The 23,999-nt window shown below is 37.3% G+C and overlaps 1 non-coding gene across 1 annotated transcript; it reads right to left on the reverse strand.

Moving 5' to 3' along the window:
- Window positions 1-23,658: 23,658 nt before the first annotated feature.
- trnay-gua (transfer RNA tyrosine (anticodon GUA)) lies at window positions 23,659-23,745 on the reverse strand. The gene is given in 2 exon segments: window positions 23,659-23,694; window positions 23,709-23,745. It is a non-coding gene; the product is annotated as a tRNA-Tyr (tRNA).
- Between the last annotated feature and the right edge of the window lie 254 nt (window positions 23,746-23,999).

Consider the following 23,999-nt stretch of genomic DNA (forward strand, 5'->3'; position numbering starts at 1 on the left):
GTAGCCGGTTAAACATTTTGGTAGCCCGACTGGAAAACACAACTGGGCTAGCGATTTTGCGAGCCCTGATACTCACTCACTCTCAGACACCCATTATGCCATTTCTCCGTTAGCGGTGGCGGTGCAAAAGTCATTGATTTGAGGCTGCTGTTGGCGGGCTGTAGCAAAAGCTACGTGTTTCCCGCTCTGCATATGAGACTCCAGCGCTTAAACATGAAGTGGATTAAACATTTTGTAAAGGAATAGGTTTGTGAGTTTAATGAACCGCACAGTAAGCCTCGCTGTCATTTTTGGGCACAGCTTTCTGCCACCAATAGAAACTGGAATTTTCAAGCCATTTGTCGCTAAATTTACATTTACCTATATTTCCTTGCCTTGTCTCGAGACTACGCTTACTAAATCCAAATAATCCAGCGCTGGGATCAGGGTTGCCAGATCTGACTGACAGGTTCCAGCCCAAACACGACGTAAAACCCGCCCAAATCATCAAAAGCCGCTAAATCTGGCAACACTGAGGCATTGTCAAACAAGCGCGTGTATAGCAACAGAACAGATTTAGAACCTGCGCAGGAGATTCTCCTCAAAACGATGAACTTTTCCTTTTCAAAGTGTAAAAAAAAACATTTTAATGATGGAGAAATTCCCTCTAAAATGAAGATTAAAACATTAAGACCTTTGGATTTAGATTTAAGACAAATTAAGACATTTAAAGGCCTTCTTTTAGGACAACGGAATTTAAGACTTTTTAAGACTTTTTAAGGATCCGCGGCCACCCTGGGATAATGTTTGATCCCCTGCTAATCTGTATGATTTTATATGTTTGTCCACTGACAAAGAAATTATCAGTCTATAATTTTAATGGTAGGTTTATTTGAGCAGCGAGAGACAGAATAACAAACAACAACAGCAACAAAATATCCAGAAAAACGCATTTCAAAAAAGTTTCTGGCTCCCAGGTGTCTTTTATACAGGTCACGAGCTGAGATTAGGAGCACTCTCTTAAACGGACTGCTCCTAATCTCAGTTTGTTTCCTGTATAAAAGACACCTGTCCACAGAAGCAATCAATCAATCAGATTCCAAACTCTCCACCATGGCCAAGACCAAAGAGATGTCCAAGGATGTCAGGGACAAGATTGTAGACCTACACAAGGCTGAAATGGGCTACAAGACCATCGCCAAGCAGCTTGGTGAGAAGGTGACAACAGTTGGAAGAATGGAAGAAACACGAAATAACTGTCAATCTCCCTCGGTCTGGGACTCCATGCAAGATCTCACCTCGTGGAGTTTAAATGATCATGAAAACGGTGAGGAATCAGCCCAAAACTACACAGGAGGATCTCAACAGGCCCATTTGAAGTTTGCCAATGAACATCAGAATGATTCAGAAGAGAACTGGGTGAAAGTGTTGTGGTCAGATGAGACCAAAATCAAGCTCTTTGGCATCAACTCAACTCGCTGTGTTTGGAGGAAGAGGAATGCTGCCTATGACTCCAACAACATCATCCCCACGTCAAACATGGAGCTGGAAACATTATGCTTTGGGGGTGTTTTTCTGCTAGGGCACAGGACAACTGCACTGCATCAAAAGAACAATGGACGAGGCCATGTACCGTCAAATCTTGGGTGAGTACCTCCTTCCCTCAGCCAGGGCATTGAAAATGGGTCATGGATGGGTATTCTAGCTTGACAATGACCCAAAACACATGGGCCAAGGAAACAAAGGAGTGGCTCAAGAAGAAGCACATTAAAATGAGAGTGGAGTGGCCTAGCCAGTCTCTAGACCTTAATCCCATAGAAAATCTGTGGAGGGAGCTGAAGGTTCGAGTGGCCAAACGTCAGCCTCGAAATCTTAATGATGTGGAGAGGATCTGCAAAGAGGAGTGGGAGAAAATCCCTCCTGAGATGTGTGCAAACCTGGTGACCGTCTACAAGAAATGTCTGACTTCTGTAACTGCCAACAAGGGTTTTGACCACCAAGTACTAAGTCATGTTTTCCAAAGGGGTCAAATCACTATATCTGATCTATATAATGCCATGAAGCCACCGGAAGTGTTCGTTCCGCCATCTTACTATTCCCTACCAGCAGAGAGCACCATTGTCTCACATGCAAACCACTGACTTAAAGGTCCACTGAAGTGCCTTGAAACACGCAGCATTATTCTATGCTTATTCTATATCTCTTTTAACTGAAACAGAAACATATTGCCCAGCCCCGCCCACTTATTTTGAAAAGCCAATAGCGTTCCATTAATATCTGCTCAGGCCAGGGCTGTTGAGCTCAGTAAAGCCGCATTTGTAAGCTTATGACAGCCAAAGACATAAATTAAATAATAAATTACCCCACAGATTCAATATGAAACTTGCTAAAACTTGCTAAAACAAAATAGTGATCATAATCATGTAGTTTAATACATGCAGATCGCACATATGAGCGCATATGATCTGCTCCGTGTTATTGAGTCTCTGGACCGGAGCCAAGCCCGGAGTAGACTTTGCGCACTGCTGCGGTTCACGTGACACAAAGTGAAACCAGACCTTATTTTCCCCAATGGAAAGCACATTCACACTGTCTGAATCGTTCTCTATTGCCTACATTGTGCAATACATGCCATTCACCAAACAGGAAACACTTACACTGTGAACAAGTGAACAGTCTCAGCCACAGATTCAGCGTCTATTTATTGTGTAGGGGGCGGGACACTACGAACTCTAGAGAGCATTTAATTGGACAGAACGTTTGATGAGAAGCTGAAGTGCATGATGATATCATCAAAATCGTTCATTCATATTGGCGGAAGTGACGAGACTGTAAGTTTTGAATGCCCATATCTTGTAAACGCGAATTTTGTCGTTAATTTGAAGCACAGCTTATAGATAACCCTAAGGCTAATAAATTCATACTAAAAGTAAAAAAAACTCTTTTTTAGGATATTTTAGGATATGTGTATGTACATTCATTTTTACTTAAGATGTTATCTGGAATGTTTATGGTCTTTTCGGGCAGGATAAGCAATATTGTTGTGCACTTGCAGACACAGGTAATTGATCTAACATAAAATATATTTCCTTGTGTACCTAATTATTCAGGAAATAATAACCATAACCATATATCTGGTATTGATTCGAATATACAATAAATAATACGACACAAGCCTCTTTTACTATATTACTCATTGTATTGAAATTCTAATCTTTTAAATGAGGCTTTATGTTATTAAGTCCCTACTGTATGTAGTCAGCGTTAATCCTAAGGGTTATGATGTGTATTTTTTAATGTGCCTGATTGAGCAACATCTATTCCAGACTCTTAAAAATTACTCAAATTCTAATGATTTACAAACATTACCGTTTCCATGTGAGTAAAATGTAATGTATATATGTTAAATTGACCTCATGCACGGAGCATTCGTAAACTTTAGCTGAAACTCATTTTATATGTGTTATATACAGGTGGACACTCTTCAGACTCCTCCACTGCCTCGTTCTTATCATAAACTGAGAAAAATAATGATTGCAACATAGTAAATAATGATAGCGACATGAACATTTAGTTTCATATTATTTAACAACATATCATTTAAATGCAGAGTCTGGCAATCCCAGGAGAGTACCTGCATAGTTGTACATTTAAATGCTGACAGCTGAACACTATCATAACGTGCTTAGGCTAATGTTAGCTAGCTAGCGATACTTCTCTTCAAGGACATCTTAATCATATTTTTGATGATCAGTAACTGATTTTAGTTTATAAATTTAGAAATATTTTAAAGCCTGTATTATTTTTAAACTCTACAGCTGTGCAATAAAATTCACTTCAAAGATTAACTATTCATTCATAACAATAACACGCAGAAAAAAAAGTATTTTCACAGAAAACAACGTCTTTTTAAAATGAAAATGACATGAAATTACTCATATAACCAGAAGATGGCAGCAGAGGATCACTCACTGGCTGAAGCTGCCATTTCAACTCCCTAGTTTTTTCAAGAAGCCTTGCTTTTCGATTTATTATCAAATGACTAGTATAATCAATTGTAGTACTTTCACCGCACTGAAGTATATAGTATAGCAAGCGCAGAAAGTCATTAAAATAAATACATAAATAAATAAGCTCAGACACAAACAGCCTATTAGGGTGAATTATTTGTATATAAAGTATATAGTTCACTACAAATTAAATAAGTTAAATATTAATGGTTTAAGAATTAAATAATGCACTCAATATGAATCTATATGAATTTGAAATATTTTATATAATTTAATAACTACATCTTTTAAGTTTTATCTTGAACTGTTAAAGCTATTAAATAGCCTATATTCAACCAATACAAACTTGTTCCTGCTGTAGGTGTGTTATTCTGAATTAAGTCTGAATCATTTAATGCACAGCTCTTTTTTGACTTCAGCTTGTCAGACGTTTATCTGGTTATTACTGTCGATCATAGCAAGGACTTGTGCATATTCAGCAGGTTTAACTTGCATATTTTTTAAAACTTGCGTTTGCCATTCTTGAAACGGTATACATGGACATTTGGTCCTCACAAACAAAACTTCTCTTCGATTGTGAATGGATTATGTGGAGAAAATGAGCAAAGTACACTCCTATTAGAGCACAAAACAGTTGACCGGAAATTACTGAAATTATAATCCGTGCATATGGTCAATTAATGATTAATTTAACAAACAAATCATTACCTGCTTCAAAATGAATACGTTAAAGAAATTATTGTTGAAACATGCAGTTAGCCTACTGTACGAATAAAAAACACTATAACACAATTACATAAACAGTGAATAACTGTACAAGGTGTAAACAAAGCATAAATCTTGATTCAGATTTCTGAACGAGCACTTTGTAAACATTTGTAAATGTCCAATGCTTATCATGTTCATCTGATATATGTGACTGGAATGTAGACTACATTTTAATAAGCAGAGGGAATTCCCAACATTAAACAAATAACCGTTCACATGCTTAGGACGTTTGCATACTGAAAATGTACAGTGAGACTGAGATTAGATGCTGACTTGTTATGTGATGTTTTCTCATTAAAATTGTGTAATTTACTGTTCATTGAATGGAATGTATGCAAATACTAGAGAAATACTAACAATGACGTCATGAGCAATCCAGTTCTCTATTATAGATCAGTGGATCAAATACTTATTTCACTCACTGAAATGCAAATCGATTTATAACTCTTTTGAAATGCATTTTTCTAGATTGTTGTTGTTGCTGTGATTCTGTCTCTCACTGTTCAAATAAACCTACCACTAAAATTATTAGACTGATAATTTCTCTCAATGTCAAATATACAAAATCAGCAGAGGATCAAATATTGTTTCCCCTCACTCTAGGGTTACTTGAGTACTTTGAGCACTAAAATTGCTCCTCTCTTTAGTAAGTGTGCTCCTGTTCAGGTTTGTACACTTAGTCTGCTCCTTTTCTACTCTGAACTTGTTCCTCTGGACTTTCAGACTGATCGTTTCTGCTCTTCCTCACTGGATAAATGTGAAGAAAAATCACCTCCCTGCTGAAACCATGTGTGATCTAAGAGGCGCTCTAACGTCACTCTTTTGTCTGGATCACGTATCAGGCACTGGCTTATCACATCCTGGCATTCTGGAGGTTTTCAAAAGAGCGCTGGTTAGTCACATTCTTTCTTTGTGTCCAAATGACACACTAATATTGTCATGTACAGAAGAGATTCCACAAAATGCAGCATGTTGCATGTTAAAGGAATAACTGGGCATTTGCTCCCTGGATTTTGCACATCCTCTAATCATCCTCTCTGCCGCTTTGCACATTTAGATTTAGAGATTTGGTTAGTACTTCCTGAGTTTGTGTTGATGCATATGTGTGTTATTGGTAGTGTTGTTCTCCCACCTCTGGATAAACTGGAGTCAAATGTCAGATCGCCAGATATAATGTCATCTTTGATTCCAAAAGCAGGACGTCCAGTTACCATTTGGAACAGCATAAAGCCCAAAGACCAGACTGTTGTTGGGCCCGCGTGATATTTGTTTCTCATGTAGAACTCAGGTGGCCGATGTCGTCCTGTTCATGAAAGAAAGAGATTTTCAGCTCATTTTACTGATTGATGACTTTTACAAATGTCCATTTGTCTATTTTCATTTCTGTTCTAATAAGTACATTGTGTAATCAATAAATAAGTCAATACACACACAAAGATTTGGGCCCGTATTCACAAAACATTTTATCTTACCACTAAGAGTTCTTCTAAAGTTTTTAGATCTTAGCTGTAAAAGTCATCAATCAGTAAAATGAGCTGAAAATCTCTTTCTTTTCTCTTAAAACCTATTACCAAAGCTGCTGAGACAGACTATTACTAAGGAACAGAAAGCCCCCGATGTTGGAACTTCCAAAATGCAGTTTCAAATGGCTCTAAGGATCACAGCTGAGGAAAGAAGGGTCTTATCTAGCAAAACTATCGGTTTTTAGAAAATAACAGATCTTTTCACTAGATAAGACTCTTCTTCCTCGGCTGGGATCATTTAGAGTCCTTTGAAGCTGCGTTTAAACTGCATTTTGGAAGTTCAAACTCGGGGGCACCATAGAAGTCCATTATATGGAGATTTTTCCTCAAAAAAACAATTTCTTTACGACTGAAGAAAGAAAGACATGAGCATTTCGGATGACGAAGGGGTGAGTACATCTCTGTAATGTACTAAGAGTTATGATAGATTTTCTGTATCTGTAAATTTTTGTTCTGAAAGTGAACTACCCCTTTAAGCGGAGAGTAAGGGCGGGGTTAACCTCATTGATATGGATGATGTCAGCATGCTTATTAACTATGCACACAGTGATTGGCTGATAGGGGAGGAGTCTCTGTCAGAGATTTGTTCATAGAAATATTGTAGAGTGCGATATAATGTTGCCATATTGAAATAAAGTTTTTTTGTAAATGTTCCACATTCAAATAAAGGGTTTAGAATGCAGAGTAAGTGTCACTAATTAAACAAATATCTGTACAGCCTTTTACATGTGTCTTTCTCAAAAGCAATTAGCTGATATGCATTTAAACAGCCTTTTTATTAACAAAATAGAATAATCATGGCTAATATGCAAACTTAAAAGAAAACTTGTTAATGAAAACAAATATATAATCAAAGGAAAATTTGGAGTTGGGATAACCTCCAAAACCAAAAGAGTTTCGTGGGAAAACATACGTGTACAAATAAATGAATTTTCTAAAAGGTTTAAGATGTCATTTTAGGATAGTTGGGATTTGTTCTTAGTGACTTAGGAGTCCTCCTCACTACTTCTAGTGTTTCACAGATTTCAGCTAGTTTTAGTGCTAAAATGTTTTGTGAAATACTCTTAGGCTCCATCCACACGAAGCCGGTGCGTGCCCTATCCGATCATTTTTTTTCCCTCGTTCTAAAAAAAAGTTCCGTACACACGAAACCACTGAAAACGGTGTAGTATATATGCCAGACCAGTATGGGGTGCTGTAATTCTGCCATAGATATACACTATACACGGAGAAGAAGACTTTAAGCATGCGCATAACCTTGCGCGCTGTATTCGAACTAAGAAGAAGAAAACGAAGATGTGAACATTATCGCTTGTTGCTCATAACAGTTGCATAGAAGCAATAGATTTTGCTGTAATAAAGCTAGCAGGCTTAGTAGCAACACGAACACAATCATGTAGTCCGCCAATATTGTTGTTGCTGTTACGTGTGACGAAGCCGACACGTGATGTGATGACATCATCGTTTCAGAAAATATACGGATTGGCTGTACACACGAAACCGCGAGGGTGTCGTTTTCAGATTTATCCACTTTGGGACCCGGTTTCAAAAAATACCGGATTCAGTCTCCTAAAACGCCGGATCCGTGTGGATGAAACGCCAATACGATAAAAAATTTATACGTATACAGCGAAACGCGTCTCCGTGTGGACAGGCCCTTAGAGCAAAAATTTAGGAGTCCTTAATTTAGGACTGACACACCCATTATTTTTTAAGATTTTCTCCTAAATCGGCAAGTTATGAGCTACTTTTAGCCTTAAGATGTTTTGTGAATACAGGCCCTGATCTTATTAGGGCTTATTGCACTAGTATCAGGAAAAACCAACTCACCTCTGAATTGATTTTGGTAGCCAGAGTCTTTGACAAGGTCACCGCAGCCAAAATCTATCAATTTGACTTGCATTGTATTTGTGTTGAGAAGCAGGTTATCTAACTTCAGGTCACGGTGGAAGATACCCTGATTCATACAGTGCTTTGCTGCGTGCACTGCTTGGACCAGCAAGCCGCATGCCTGTATTTCAGTCAGTTTATAGTCGTTGTACTTGAGTATTGTCTGTAAGTTCAGGCAGGGTTGTGGATACTCCAATATGAGGATGTGCTGATACTTCTCCTCAAACCATTCCAGCATATATACGATGTTGGGGCTAAAAGGAGCTTTTTTCAACAAGAGATTTAAAGCTACTTCCATCAGCAGTGGGTTGGAATAGCCATCCTTGAGGAAAAAAGAAGGTAACAGATTTAGCTTACTAAGAATATGTTTGTGTATTACTTGTATTTAGACATACTGTATTCAATAAGGTTAGTCAACTTACCATAGCAATATACTGGTCTATGTCCCGCTTAGGGATTAATTTGATCGCAACCTGCAAACGATCAGCTTTCCGAATCCCTCTGAACACAGTGCCGAATCCCCCCGCTGAAATCTTCTTTCCCAATTTATAAAGGGAAGCAAATGAAACTGCAAAACAGACATGTTAATATATGAGATTGCTAGTTTATTCGATTGTCTCGTGTGAACTACAGTAGCAGTGCTGCTCGTGACTTATCAGAGGACATCAGTTACCCGCAGACTAAAGGTGCTGATGTTTTGAGGTTAAGTAAATGTTAAACAGCAGCATAATCAAGTTCTTAAAAATCTAATTTGGTCAAGATTACTATAAACAGCACAAGCAGGAACTAGGAAACTAGACACGTCAGACAATCAAAAGAGAAACAAAATAAATACAGGACAGAATTAACATGAACCTGGATCTTGGTCGGGGTCAGATTGGCCTGGATTCTGTAGATCGGCTGCAGAATTACAGACAGATGAAAAAGGATGCTGTTCAGCTGAAGGATCATCTGGATTCTTCAAAGCCACTGCTTCAGATGGACCTGCTTGCGGCTCAGCTGAATCAGTGTTGGGCTGTGATGCAACAGGGTCCACTTTGTTCTTTTTGCTTCGCTTCTTTGCATATTTCATAGGCCACAGTGTTCTTCTAAGAAATGCAAAGATGCCTTTTTTGGTCGTTTTTGGTTGTGGTTCTGAAAAAAAATGACATGGAAAAATAGAAGAATTACAAACTCAAGCTTTATGAAATCAAATAATGAATAGGGATTCTGGGCAGAATTCAAATGATTCTGACTAGATCTTGCAGCAACTGTTTTCATAGTGCGGTGAATTCAAACAAGTTAAATAAAAAAATATATATATACTTAATTTTGACTCCAAAATTAAATGTTGTATACATGGGATCAGAGTTTCCCGTTCTGACACAAAATGTATGGAAGAAAAGCATTTAAATGAATATCAATTATTAGAATCAATTATTCACTACTGATATTTGTGTGCCATTATTTAATGTCTAAAAAAGCATGTCTTATCCCATTTTGTGTCTGTGTTGTTAGTAGATTATCGGCTCTCAGATAATCTTAGTAAATTGCGTTGATCATTATGGAAATGATCTGGTAGTGTTTGCATTTTTTTACTTGCTCATCGTCAGTAGATCAGCCACAGAACATTCCACTCCAATCTGGACTTGTATAAGATTGCGTTCACACACAAATGTGCCATGTTTAGTAAGTCTTACCCTTAATAGGGTTACTAGACACAGGTGGGAAAGAACATTCATTACATGAACTAGAGTAATAATCAGTAGACCAACCTTTAGCCGGCTCAGGACCAGCTGGATTTGTGTCAGAGGTCGACTTGAGACCACATGTACTTGGAACTGGGTCTGGCTGTGGATCAAATGGATCCTGGACAGCCGTCGACTGGAGGCCGGATGGGCCTGGCTGTGGATCAAATGGATCCTGGACAGCCGTCGACTGGAGGCCGGATGGGCCTGGCTGTGGATCAGTTGGATCCTGGACAGCCGTCGACTGGAGGCCGGATGGGCCTGGCTGTGGATCAAATGGATCCTGGACAGCCGTCGACTGGAGGCCGGACAGAGCTTGCTGGGGATCAGCTGCATCTGTCTCTGGCTGAAGAGGTGCCACTCTGTTGCTTCTGCGGCGACAGCAGTCGACACACTTTACAGCCTGCCATCCTCTCCTGAAGAAAGCACGGATGCCATTCTTCTTGTTTTTTCTTTGTTTTTCTAAAAAGAAAAAAGGGTGTTTATTATTTATGCCAAACACATATATACATAACACACACACACACACACACACACACACACACACACACACACACACACACACTTATATTTACATATGTGTATCAGAATAATTCAATAAACTTACTGAAGTAACTACACAGAATCACAATTACTAAAATATATGCTTGTTCAGGATAATCTAGATATGCATGTTACCTAGATAATCTAGATTATTATTATTTTTTTTAATTGGTGATACTATTTTCAGATAATACTGTCAATATAGTCTTAAAACACATAGCTGCCTTTTATTTTAGAAAGCCAGTCTTTTGCAGGGGGATCAATTAACAAAATGATATGCTTTCTTGGCACTTCAAGCAGATATCCCAAGGACTGATGCAAACGGTTCAGTACGTTTGATACTCACTGGATCTTGCAGCAACCGTTTCATAGTGCAGCGATTTCAAACAAGTAAAATAATGAAAAATAAATACACAATTTTTATGACTCCAAAATTAAATGTTGAATACATGGGATCAGTGTTTCCTGTTCTGACAAAAAATGTATGGAAGGAGAGCTTTTATATAAATATCAATTATTATAATCAATTATTCACTACTGATATTTGTGCCATTATTTAATGTTTAAAAAAGCATGTCTTAACCTATTTTGTGTCCGTGCTGTTAGTAGATTATCGGCTCTAAGATAATCTTGGTAAATTACGTTGATCATTATGGAAATGATCTGGTAGTGCTGGCATTTATTTATTTGCTCATCGTCAGTAGATCAGCTACAGAACTTTCCACTCCAATCTGGACTTGTATAAGATTGCGTTCGCACACAAATGTGCCATGTTTAGCAAGTCTGACTCTTAAAAGGGTTACTAGACACAGGTGGGAAAGAACATTCATTTAATTTGTCATTAAATTAACTACATTAATATTCCGTACACCAACCTTTAGCCGGCTCAGGACCAGCTGGATCTGTGTCGGAGGTCGGCTTGAGACCACATGTACTTGGAACTGGGTCTGGCTGTGGATCAGTTGGATCCTGGACAGCCGTCGACTGGAGGCTGGACAGAGCTTGCTGGGGATCAGCTGCATCTGTCTCTGGCTGAAGAGGTGCCACTCTGTTGCTTCTGTGGTGAGAGCGGTCAACACACTTTACAGCCTGCCATCCTGCCATCCAAGCACGGATGCCATTCTTCTTATTTTTTCTTTGTTTTTCTGAAAAGGAAAAGAAAGGTGTTTATTATTTAGGCAAACACATATATACATAACACACACACACACACACACACTTATATTTACATATGTGTATCAGAATAAATCAATAAATAAAATAAATAACTACAAACAAACACAATTACTAAAATATATGCATGTTCAGGGTTTACCCCCAGTGTGGTCAGAGTAAAATAAATACATTCAATTACAAATTGTCAGTTCAGGAGCTAGCATTAAATTGTCAGGAATTTGTGAAAGTTTGAAACTTTCCATGGGAATTAAGAGTAACATATGGGAAATAATGGGGATAAACTGAAAATTTGCAAAACTGCAGGTTAAACAGGCCTTTAACAGGGAACTTGAAATTTAGTTAAAAAAAAACCCCACAAATCTTGCCCCTTTGCAACTAGATTATCTAGAATATTATTATTATTTTTTTTAATTGATGATACTATTTTCAGATAATACTGATACTGAATACTGATAAGTCTTATAACACACAGCTGCCTTTTACTTTAGAAAGTCAGTCTTTTGCAGGGGATCAATAAATGAAATTACATGCTTTCCTGGCACTTCAGGCACGTTTCCCAAAAAGACTGATGCAAACGGTTCAGTACGTTATTTTGTGCATTTTTTTGGATTGCAAAATAAGAGAACCAGTGTATTTCTGCATTTTATGTACCTACAGCTTTATCTAGGTTTCAGGATTTGTGAGTTTCTATTCAGATTATTTGTGCTTTACATCATACTAGCACAGTACATATTATTAACTGAGTTTAAGAAACTTCTCGGTCTAGTACACGCACAGATACGAAAGAAACGTGTGCTCACTAGCTGTATGTATTCATGACATTCACTGAACACTGAAAACACTGCACAGCCATAGACTGCATACATCCCGCTACATTTATGTGGGGATCTCGCTGGGTCTGTGTGTAATATTGTAATACGGACCTGTCGGGCTGTTCTCCATAGCGGCTGCTGCTGAAAGAGAAGCCCGTTGATTTGCTCCTGACGTTTCGGTCACTCCAACTGCTGACACTGGACAGCTGCTGTTGAGCTCCATTGACGTAGGACAAACTAGTGGATAAGATGAAGCTGTCAAACTCTCAGTCTCTGTCTAAACACTCTGCAAATCCCTACTGAGATGACCGTCTTCACTTGCGCTCAGATAATCACTCAACTGAAAAGAATTCCAAAAGATGCCCTGATACTGTCCATCAGGTACTGTGACATCACATGTTTTTATTCGAAATTCGAATTCTCGCATTCTGTGCAAAGGGCAAGGAAGTGCATGGTTGTCTTTACATATTGTTTTATTTAAAATAATTGTATAATTTTAATATATAATAATTTATCTTTTCTAATGGTCTTTTATAGTATAAAATGAGTATAAATTTATAAATAAATGGGTTGTTGAATGAAGTGTTTTATGATCGTTTCAATTCTACAAGAAACAGCTCTGCATTTTAGTTTACTGTTATTATTTATTTGGTATAACATTGACCATATGCACAGGGCGTTCCCCATAATGATAAGCCAGCTTGTAAACTACCACTGAAGCTCATTTTCTATGTGCTATATATAGGTGGACACTCTTCTACTGCCTCGTTCTTATCAGAAACTGAGAAAAATAGTTATTGCAACATTGTAAATAATGATAGCGACATGAACATTCAGTTTCATAATATTTACCAACATATCATTTAAATCCCAGGAAAGTACCTGCGTAGTTGTACATTTAAATGATGACAGCTAACACTACCATAAAGTGATACTTCTCTTTTGGGACATTTTAATCATATTCTTGATGATCAGTAACTTGCCTTTATAGTCATGAACAAAAATCTTGTAATATTTTAAAGTCTTTATTATTTTTTCAACTCTACAGCTGTGCAATAAAATTCACTTCACAGATTCACTTTTCATCCATAAAGACAAATATTTTCACGGAAAACAATGTCTTTTTCAAAGATGACAGTATGCACTGGTTTAAAAGCTTTAAAAGCACAAACCTTTCTTCATGTGACTCACAACATTGGTGCACTGCTCTCTAGAATCACAAACACATTATAGAAATGTTGTATATAGAGTATAATTTCGTACCCATATGATGATGCTTTTATAAAGTTATTAGTATTGTAGCATTAATGTTATTCGCTAATTTTTATGTACATTTATAACAAAGGAGGTGCAATGGCAAATTTGGGCTATCACTCTTTTGACTATTGTAATCAAGCTCTTGATATTTTGTTTGTTTGTGTATTTATTTACTATTCTGGATATTTACTGAAACACTGTCAGGGATTTTATTTTTATTGAGGCAAATGAGGACACAAAAATATATGTGTCAGTTTCTATTTACCGCTACAAAGGTTTATTTATTGTGAATGTTAATGAAATATGATTTACATTTCTCCAGATTATCTTTTTTTTTTATGTGCATATAATCAGTGCTAAAATATGATTATAATACAAGCAAGTTACATATTAAGATCTCAGTTTTCAGCTGGAAATGTATTTACAAACAAAAGTCATTGATAACAGATCCACACTGAAAATGAACTGTCTTCTGTAAATATTAGATCTAAAGGATAATATGGTCTGAATTTGATCTTATTTATTTAAAGGAAAGGGAAAGGAAAGGGGGTGAGTGAGGCCAAGTATGGTGACCCTTACAAGGAATTTGTGCTCTGCATTTAACCCATCCAAGTGCACACACACAAAAAAACAGAAACTTTAACTAGAAGTACATTTATTAGAAAAACAATAAAGTATGTTATGTTGTATTAGTGTCATGATTTTAGTGAAGTTAAACATTTACCTTTAATGCACCTGCAGGAAAATGAAGATCAGGAGACTTGTTTGAGCTGGTCCTGTGTGTCGCTGCGGTCATCCAGACTGACTAAAACACTCAATGACTGGAGTTTTATTCAGATTTCAGGAGGCTGTTCTTACAGATGAAGACAAAGCTCTCAGATCATGATCTTTAACACAGTATTCAAGGGATGGGATCAGTTCTATACTATTCTCTAACTATAGCACTCATGATCACAGAGATCAGGGAAAGACATTCACACACAACTCAAGTGTTCATTATCATTAACAATCACAACAGTTAAAGAGGCAGAAACATAGAGAGCATCACAGATAAAAGAAAACAATCCCACTTTACATTTGTATTCACACACACCTAAAGCAAAAGAGATTCATTTAGAATTTAACATTTATCTTTCTGCTGAATTTAATTTCATTTCAACCAATATAATTGTGTGTTTTGCAGTAATGATTGTCAAGAATATGGACTGTCCTTGTGTTTGTTTTTGTTCCCATGTGCTCCTTGTCCTTGTTTTCCCTGGTGTACTCTAATGCCCATATTTGGTTTTCCTGTTCCTGTTTCCATTGATCTTCACTGCTGCCTTTAAATTTGTTTGGTTTGCTTGGCCTGTAACGCTTTTGTTCAAAAAGCCACTCTTTTGGTACGAGAATATCTGTGCTTTGTCTTGAAATTCTATCAATGCGTAACACTGCTTCACTTCATCCATTATTGCCTTTGAAAAAAAAGGCTTCTTTAATAACAATAAACTATCTTATTTTATCTTTTTCTTTAAGATCTTTTATGTGTGTATTAGTGATGGGAAATTTTACTGACTCAGATCTTTGAATCTCATTCATCAAAATGAACTCATCTTTTTTCAGACATTTTGTTCATTTCGTTCACTTCAGTAGAATATAATTCAAATGTTAACAATCCCACAACACATCTACTCATGCGACACTTCGAATAAGACTTAATGCAATAAAACAATAATGCAACCAATGCCAAATTATGAGAAGCAGAAATTATTAGTTTTTTACGATCGCTAAAGTTTTCAGCTATCAAACTAAACTCTGACACTAATTTTCAAATTACAATAACACACTAACACAATACACTATATCTAACAAAACACTGCAAACATGTCTCAAAATCTAATTATTATTCCAAAACACTGACACATGTTCTCTTCCAACTGGAACATTCAGTCAATCATAGACTTATGTTATAAGAACACTAACATCAAATGGAATTACAGGAACTTTATTATTTTAGGTGTGAGGTCTGACCTTATATAGACAGTATATTTGTCACACCCCTCTCATTATGTCAGTTTTGGTTTAGTCCTTGTATTATGCCTGTCATTATCATTTATCCCCATCACCTGTGTGTAATCAATTAGATTCCTTTTTATAAGTTTGTTTTGAGTTTTTAGCATTTTGATGTGTGTTCAGGTCTTCTGTGGATTTATCCGTCTTGGACTTAGTAATTGCCATTTATTGCATTCTCGTCTTCATGCATTCAATTCCACACACATCTCTGACAATATTGCATTGATCAAAAGTCAATGCAAAAACCTGAATGACCCATTTCAGAGTATCTTTGTGGAATGAATGGTTAATGGTTAAAAAAGGACAGAGACAGAATTGCTGCATAAAGGCTTTATTTGCAACAGCATAAAAAAAAAGATAAAATACAATATAGCTGTCATTATTAAATGAAAAGACAAAATGGGGCAATAGAGAACAAAAATAAAAAAAACAGGTAACCATACTTTCACCTTGTGTGGCAAGTGGGAAAAAAAGCATGAGACATATCAGGGAGGCTTCTGAGTTTAAATGAAAATCAGTGTGGAGCCCACAGTTTTGGGAAGTCTGAAATGACGAGCCCTTTCCAATTACGTTTAACATTTTCTTTGTTGAACGATAAAAGGACACTTTGGATCTTGATGTGATGTACTTGGACAAAAGTCAATTTGCTGACACTGCACAAATTTCCAGAGCCAGCTTGAAATATTTATCACATTGTGTTCATTTCTTTATGAATTTCTTTACTGATAAAATAGACAACATTAGAAATACAATAACAAATATAGTTACTACTGCAACTGATACTTCAACATTAGTCATTACACCGGAAGAAAAACTGCAGTGCTTTACAACTATAGAACAGAAAGAATTAAATAAACTTATCACCACATCTAAACCAACAACATGCCTATTAGATCCTGTACCCACTAAATTACTAAAAGAGTTGTTACCTGTAGCAGAAGTACCGCTTCTTAATATTGTTAACTCATCGTTATCTTTAGGTCATGTCCCAAAACCATTCAAACTAGCAGTTATTAAACCTCTTATTAAGAAACCACAGCTAGACCCTAGTGAACTGGCAAATTACAGACCCATTTCTAATCTTCCATTTATGTCTAAAATTCTAGAAAAAGTTGTGTCTGCTCAATTGTGCTCCTTCTTGCAAAATAATAATATCTTTGAAGAATTTCAGTCAGGTTTCAGGCCCCATCATAGCACAGAAACTGCACTTGTAAAAATCACAAACGACTTGCTACTTGCGGCAGATCAAGGCTGTGTCTCATTGCTAGTTTTACTTGATCTTAGTGCTGCGTTCGACACTATAGATCATGAAATACTCATAGATCGATTACAAAACTATACAGGTATTCAAGGGCAGGCTTTAGGATGGTTCAGATCATACCTGTCTGATCGCTATCACTTTGTTCATTTAAATGGGGAGTCATCGCAGCTAACACCAGTAAAGTATGGAGTGCCACAAGGATCTGTCCTAGGTCCTCTACTATTTTCAATTTACATGTTACCCCTTGGTAATATTATTAGGAAATATGGGATTAGTTTCCATTGTTATGCTGATGACACTCAACTATATATTTCAACAAGACCAGATGAAACTTCTAACTTAGCAAAGTTAACAGAGTGTGTTAAAAATGTGAAAGACTGGATGACCAATAATTTTCTACTGTTAAATTCAGATAAGACTGAGATATTACTTATTGGACCAAAAAAGAGTACACAGAATCTCCTAAACTACAACTTGCAATTAGACGGATGTACTGTTGTTTCCTCTACAGTCAAAAATCTGGGTGTTATATTAGACAGCAACCTGTCTTTTGAAAATCATATTTCCTATGTTACTAAAACAGCATTCTTCCATCTTAGAAACATTGCTAAGCTACGGAACATGTTACCTGTTTCTGATGCAGAAAAGTTAGTTCATGCATTCATGACGTCTAGACTGTACTACTGTAATGCACTACTAGGTGGTTGTCCTGCTTCTTCAATAAATAAGCTACAGGTAGTCCAAAATGCAGCTGCTAGAGTCCTTACCAGATCAAGAAAATATGATCATATTACCCCAATTTTACAGTCTCTACACTGGCTACCTATTAGGTTCCGTATCACTTACAAAATATTACTTCTTACCTTTAAGGCCCTTAATGGTTTAGCTCCTGCATACCTAACTAGTCTCCTACTACGCTACAATCCCTCACGCTCCCTAAGGTCGCAAAACTCTGGACTTTTAGTAGTACCTAGGATAGCAAAGTCCACTAAAGGAGGGAGAGCCTTTTCTCATTTGGGTCCCAAACTCTGGAATAGCCTTCCTGATAACGTTCGGGGTTCAGACACACTCTCTATGTTTAAATCTAGATTAAAGACTCATCTCTTTAGCCAAGCATTCACATAATGTATCTCATAACGTTGTACTTCAGTTACATCTGATCAAATGCACATTAATATTCTTCGGCTTGGGCTAAACACATCATTTTTGTTTGGTTGGAAGTTGGAACAGCAGCTACGCTAATTATTTCTCTATTTGTTTCTCTGTTTCTGCCACGGGATTTCCATCCCGTGGTAACTAGGATTTACACAAGATTCAGTCTGGATTCAGAAGAAGAGATGATGCCGACCCCTCAGAGGACCGCAGATGATGCCAGCCTTGAAACAACATACAGCACTACATAATTTTCTTACAAGTTTGATCACAGCACATAATCATTGCAATTAGTGTTCATCATCTGTTCGATTACACAGTTACTGATTTTAACATTTATATCATATGTACATCGACTGGACATACAGTATTCACCACTAAATACTAAAATTACTAAATATATTGTAGTAGCCTAAACTTTTGTACAGCGCTTTGCAACGATTCGTATTGTGAAAAGCGCTATACAAATAAACTTGAATTGAATTGAATTGAATTTGTCAGCAGCTCTGTAACTGGAAGTGGAGGTTTGTTTGAACCGATTCCTGGGAGAACAAGAGCGTATAACACTGTTTTATCTTGATTGGGTTTTATGCTCACTATTCCTCCAGTTGAATCCGGATAGAGGGATGTTTTCCTGGAGGTGAGACACAAAGATCTACATTCTCTGTACATATGCGCCGCAAAAGGATCAACTTGCAAATATTGCAACAGCAAATAGCTTGTGTGAGTTTTAAACAAGTAGCAATAATAAACTAGATCACATGGAGATGCCACAGTCTTGAGCTGACTGGATATACCTACTACAGTATGGTTCGATGTGGTCAGCGATGATAGCCTTTTTGTTAGCATGTCGAGATACAGCACATCTGCGCTCACAGAGACTCAAGTTCCATTCCTGTCTCGAGTCTCTCTTCATCAAGTACTTTTCTGTCATTCCTCAACTGTCCTGTCACAATAAGAAAACAAAGAATGTGAGGGGAACAAAATATTAAAATTAATAAATATTAAAATAATTCAAATAAAAAATAACTTAACATTGACAGGGAGAGGGTTCTACATTTAAAGTGCCCCTATTATGCCTTTTCAAATATGATATTTTATGTAGTGTGTCATGTAGCTGTATGTGAACATAAACTATCTGCAAAGTTGTGACGCCGACAGTGCACTATAAATAAAGTTTTTGTCTAAAAAAAAAAAAGAGTCGGCTCACATTCGCCTAAACGAGTCGTCAGCAATTCGAATCTTTTTTCTGTAACGGCCACACGTCACGAGCTACACATTTGCGTAATGTCCGCCCACGTTCAATTTCGCGAACAACTTGCCCGCCCACAAACAGCAGGCCTACCATTTTCACGTGGATTAAATCATGTATGAAGACGCCCTGCGCTGTGACAGCCTGTGAGAGTGAATTTGTTTTATATGTCCTTACGAAAGATGAAACTATCAAGAATGAGTGGTTAACATTAATTTTTTCAACACCTCAGCAGTCCAATGCCAATCTTGTGTTGTGTTCGCGTCATTTTACTGATGACTGCTTTTCTAATCTTGGGGAGTAACGTTACAACGCGAGATTCACCAAACGCTTGGTTTTAAAAAATGGATCAGTGCCAAGTTTATTTGGACCGGCTTGCTCCTCTGAACTTCTACCTGTAAGTATGATTAATAATTGATGATTGTATTTTCTAGCGATCGTTCAAAATATGTCTTTGTGTACGTTATGGTGTGTAACAACCCCGCACATGTCTTGGTAAGCGGCGAACTTGCGTTTCTGTAGTTCTGTTGTTCAGCTGTGAGTGCAATGTAGTCTAAAAAGTCTTGTGATTGATGCAGCTTGACTGTCTGTCTGCCTTATTAGTTTAAGTAATGATAATGATAAACGATGGCTTAACGCAGTGTTATGGATTGTACAGTGTTGAAGTTCACAACGTAGAGGTGTGCCCGGTTCGCTTACAAAAGCAAATTGCAAGCACTTTCCACAGTTAACATATGACACCCACTGAGAAACGTCCTGCTCCGGTCGTGCTTGCAATACAGTTTCTTGTCGATGTGACACTTCAACAGTTTCATCGTCAGACTCCGGCTCGAATTGATAGGGTAAAATCGAGGCTATCTTTTCTATGCATTAACAGGTCTCCGCAGCTGTCATTCAGTTATGCCAATGGGCGTTTCGTTTTGCGCTGAAGCGGTAGACCAATCCAAAAGGACTGCACCATCTGACCAATCACAGCGGTGAGGGCTCACGGAAAGGAGGGGTTTAGAGAGACTGATTCTTTGAACTGCTTCACACGAGTCGTTTACGAATCATTTAGAAACGGGGTAAAAATAAATCTAATTTTGGAGAAAACTAAAGTGTTTTTTGAACTTGCATACATGTAAACCTGTTTTAAGAGACTATTACAACAATATTAACTACCTTTAAAATGGCATAATAGGGGCACTTTAAGTTTAAGGCTCACTGCTACACATAATTAGCACATTGTGAAAGGAGAGCCACCCCCAGCACTCTTAACTGGCCTGGGTCTGTTTGGCTAAATCTCACTTAAAATAAGACAACTCCTTATGGAGCATTATCAAACTAAAAATATTGTACAAACTTACATTTTCTGTAAAGCTTTTGTGCAACGATTTGTATCGTAAAACAATACTTTACAAATAAACGTCAATGGAATTGAATGGTAAGTAAATCAGTTTGCAGTAATAGATAACTTGTTTATATTAAAATCACATTTTAGAACAGCCTATTAAACTGTGTGCCAATTTTAATAAAGATACTCTGTGAAAATGTAAATCACATTAACATTTGAAAATAAATTATTTAAACTATTTTTATTAATTTTTTTTTTATTCAGACAGTCAAAATCAACTTTACAAAACCCCAGTCAATGTAATCATTTACAGTCATTGACCTTTAATAAATAATAAAAATAGCTGAAGTCTGATTTACTGTCTTTATGTTCTGGGGAGAAATGTAGTAAGATGAATACATTGTTATTAGGATTCAGTTAATAGTTAAATCTCTCTTCTTGGTTGAGAATATCACAAATGTTATGATGTAAAAAATTTGACTTTTGATAGATCTACAGTTGATCCATTCAATTTATTCTAGGTATAGATACAGCTGTATCTTTTTATTGTTTTTAATGTAAAATTATATTGATTTTAGCGATCAAGACTTTTATTTTGGTGTGGGGGTGTGACGTCATAAGGCTGCAGCGCGCTCCTGCATCTGGGATTCAAACGGAGAAAGGTGTGTGCTCTTAACAATTTAAAGTGTTTAAATCAGTACAACTTGATTAGAGAATTGCATATACAACTCTGAAATTAATTGTTAGCCACTGTAATGCTTTATTTAGTGACACTGTAGTCCCTATAGGCTATAGTGAATATTTATTCCTAAAGTACTCCGACATTGAGAAACTTTGCAGTTGTGTTGATAGAAACGGATCTTTTCGAAATTCCGAGTCAACTGAATCAATCGATTCACAAAATGAATCACTGATTTGAATCACTCGAATCGCCGCTCACTGACGACATCTGCTGCTCAAAAGACTGGAAATGCAACGACAAAAACAAACACGTGTAATGACAACGTCTACAGACAATTGCTAAATACTAAATAGCAATCTAAATACAAATGTGAACCTTGAGTATTTGTGTTCTTTTAAGTCCATTAACACTCACTCTGACTGACTCCCTTACAAGTGTGCTGACTACTAAACTAGGGAGCCCAGAGATTTAGTTTACATTTATTTTTATTTCTACCAAACCCACAGAAAAACTGCTGAAGCAGCTGAAATCCACGTTATAAAGATGGAGTTTATTAAAGAGGAGAGTGAAGGCATCAAGATTGAAGAAACATTCAGAGTCAAACATGAAGATACTGAGGAACAAACAGGTTGGTTTTCATTCTCAAAGTCACTCATTTGATCCCTATTAAAATGTCCAGCTCTACAGAAAAAAAAAAGTTATTTAGTGTAACATTAAACAGTACCTGCTTCAGATTAGAAAACAATAAAACAGGGTCTGACAAAAAAAAAAAAAATTTAGCAAACAACTTTAATCTTTAACTTGACATTTGTTTTAAATTGTGTTTTTGTTTCTTGCTATCTTTAAAAGTTTGATATTAAAATGTAAATAGCAGTGAATGTTCATTACAACAAGCAATAAATAATGACCAGCACCAGCCTATTTATAAAATAAACATTTCTCCTGTTTGAGTCACTGCATGCTGTTTATCTTTGTTCTTTATTTAAAGATATTTGGTAGCAAATAATAGTCAGTGACCACTAGCTTTATATTGAACTGCAGAAAAAACAATTTTATTTGAGAGAGACATAAACTGTTGATCAAACACCTAACTAGTGCACTAAAGTGACTTTTTTTGTGCATCTGTTGTGACTTTTACACTTTTTGTCATCCTCAGTATTACTAAAGGCGGTACGAGCTTGCATGCGATTTATTATTTTTTGGTTATCAGAGGAAATCGTCTCTTCTTGTATGGTCTGGGCTTGTATGGTGTGTGAGAAATTACGAGACGAGCAGAGTGCCATACGAAGTGCCGTTCCTCACGATCATTTTTAAACATGTCAAAAAACTTTGTGAGCTGCTGTCGGATTGAAAGAGAATTTGGACTATGGAGAAAGAGGATAAACTTGCTGAACTCTGGCACTAACAGCGAGCGCTGTATGATGTATCGAGCAGCATTTATCACGACAGGGTCATGACATTTTACAGCTGCCACCTATTGTTTGCTACAGTTATCGCTAGCTGTAGTTTTTTCTCAAGCCATTGCTGCCATGAAGAAAACGATCTCCTCCTCAGAGTCCATGTTTTTGGCGCGGAACTTCTGGAATGTGATTTCCTCGGAAATCGTCTGGTTTTAAAATCTTGCCGTGTAACACTGCGTCCGTCACTCATGACGTGTGCGTGGCCATATGGTCTTCTGACCGTCTGAATTCGCACTGTGTACGGCTGTCTTAATGTAAGTAGTGGCCTAATGGTTGGACTTGTAACCCAAAGATTAATTGTGGAAAAATAACTGTACATTCCTCAATCATGATCTAGATGGGTGGAGGTTTTTGGTCATTGTTCTTTTCGCTTGTTAAGTTTATAAATATAGTTGTGTAGTCTTGTCAGGGTGTGAGAAAACTATAGAGTATGATCAGCTATAGTTACAATGTGATTCTTTCAAGGGAAACATATGCAACAAGAAAAGCAGAGGAGTGAATACTGAGTGTCAGTGGTCAGATGGACACGAGCTAAACGGTGTTAACTCTATCCCACAAATGCCAACATCATTTTCAAGCTCTTCAAAGCAACACTGAGTAACTTTTCCCTCAAAGCTCCCTCTACAGGTTGGAGGTGGAATTGTCAACACTAAAGAGTTGTTTTTACCTTGAAATAATGTTTTCGAACTCGTGTCAGTGGTTCATCACTGTGAAATCAAGCTCTGTTGGGAGCTTTCAGAAGGCCGCCCCCCCCCCAAAAAAGGTGGGCACGTGAAAAACAACCTCCTTCGAGCCGGAGTCGAACCAGCGACCTAAGGATTGCCAACGCTCCTCCTACAGTCCTCCGCTCTACCAGCTGAGCTATCGAAGGCGCAGGTCTGTGGGGTCACAACCTCGGCGTATTAGGTTTCTGCAGCTCGACTGCTGGCCAAAAAACGGCTTTCGACGCAGGAAGACGTGTGGCCCTTTTTCGTAGAGGGAAGCACAGAGGAGCCCACCTTCCAATACCGGGAGTCGAACCCGGGCCACCTAGGTGAAAACCAGGAATCCTGGCGGTAGACCATATGGGAACTGGTCAGTGGAAGCCTTGTCCGGGTAAAAAAAAAGATTCCAAAAATACTCACG

Source organism: Garra rufa, chromosome 1 (genome assembly GCF_049309525.1).
Source record: "Garra rufa chromosome 1, GarRuf1.0, whole genome shotgun sequence".
Taxonomy (NCBI): domain Eukaryota; kingdom Metazoa; phylum Chordata; class Actinopteri; order Cypriniformes; family Cyprinidae; genus Garra; species Garra rufa.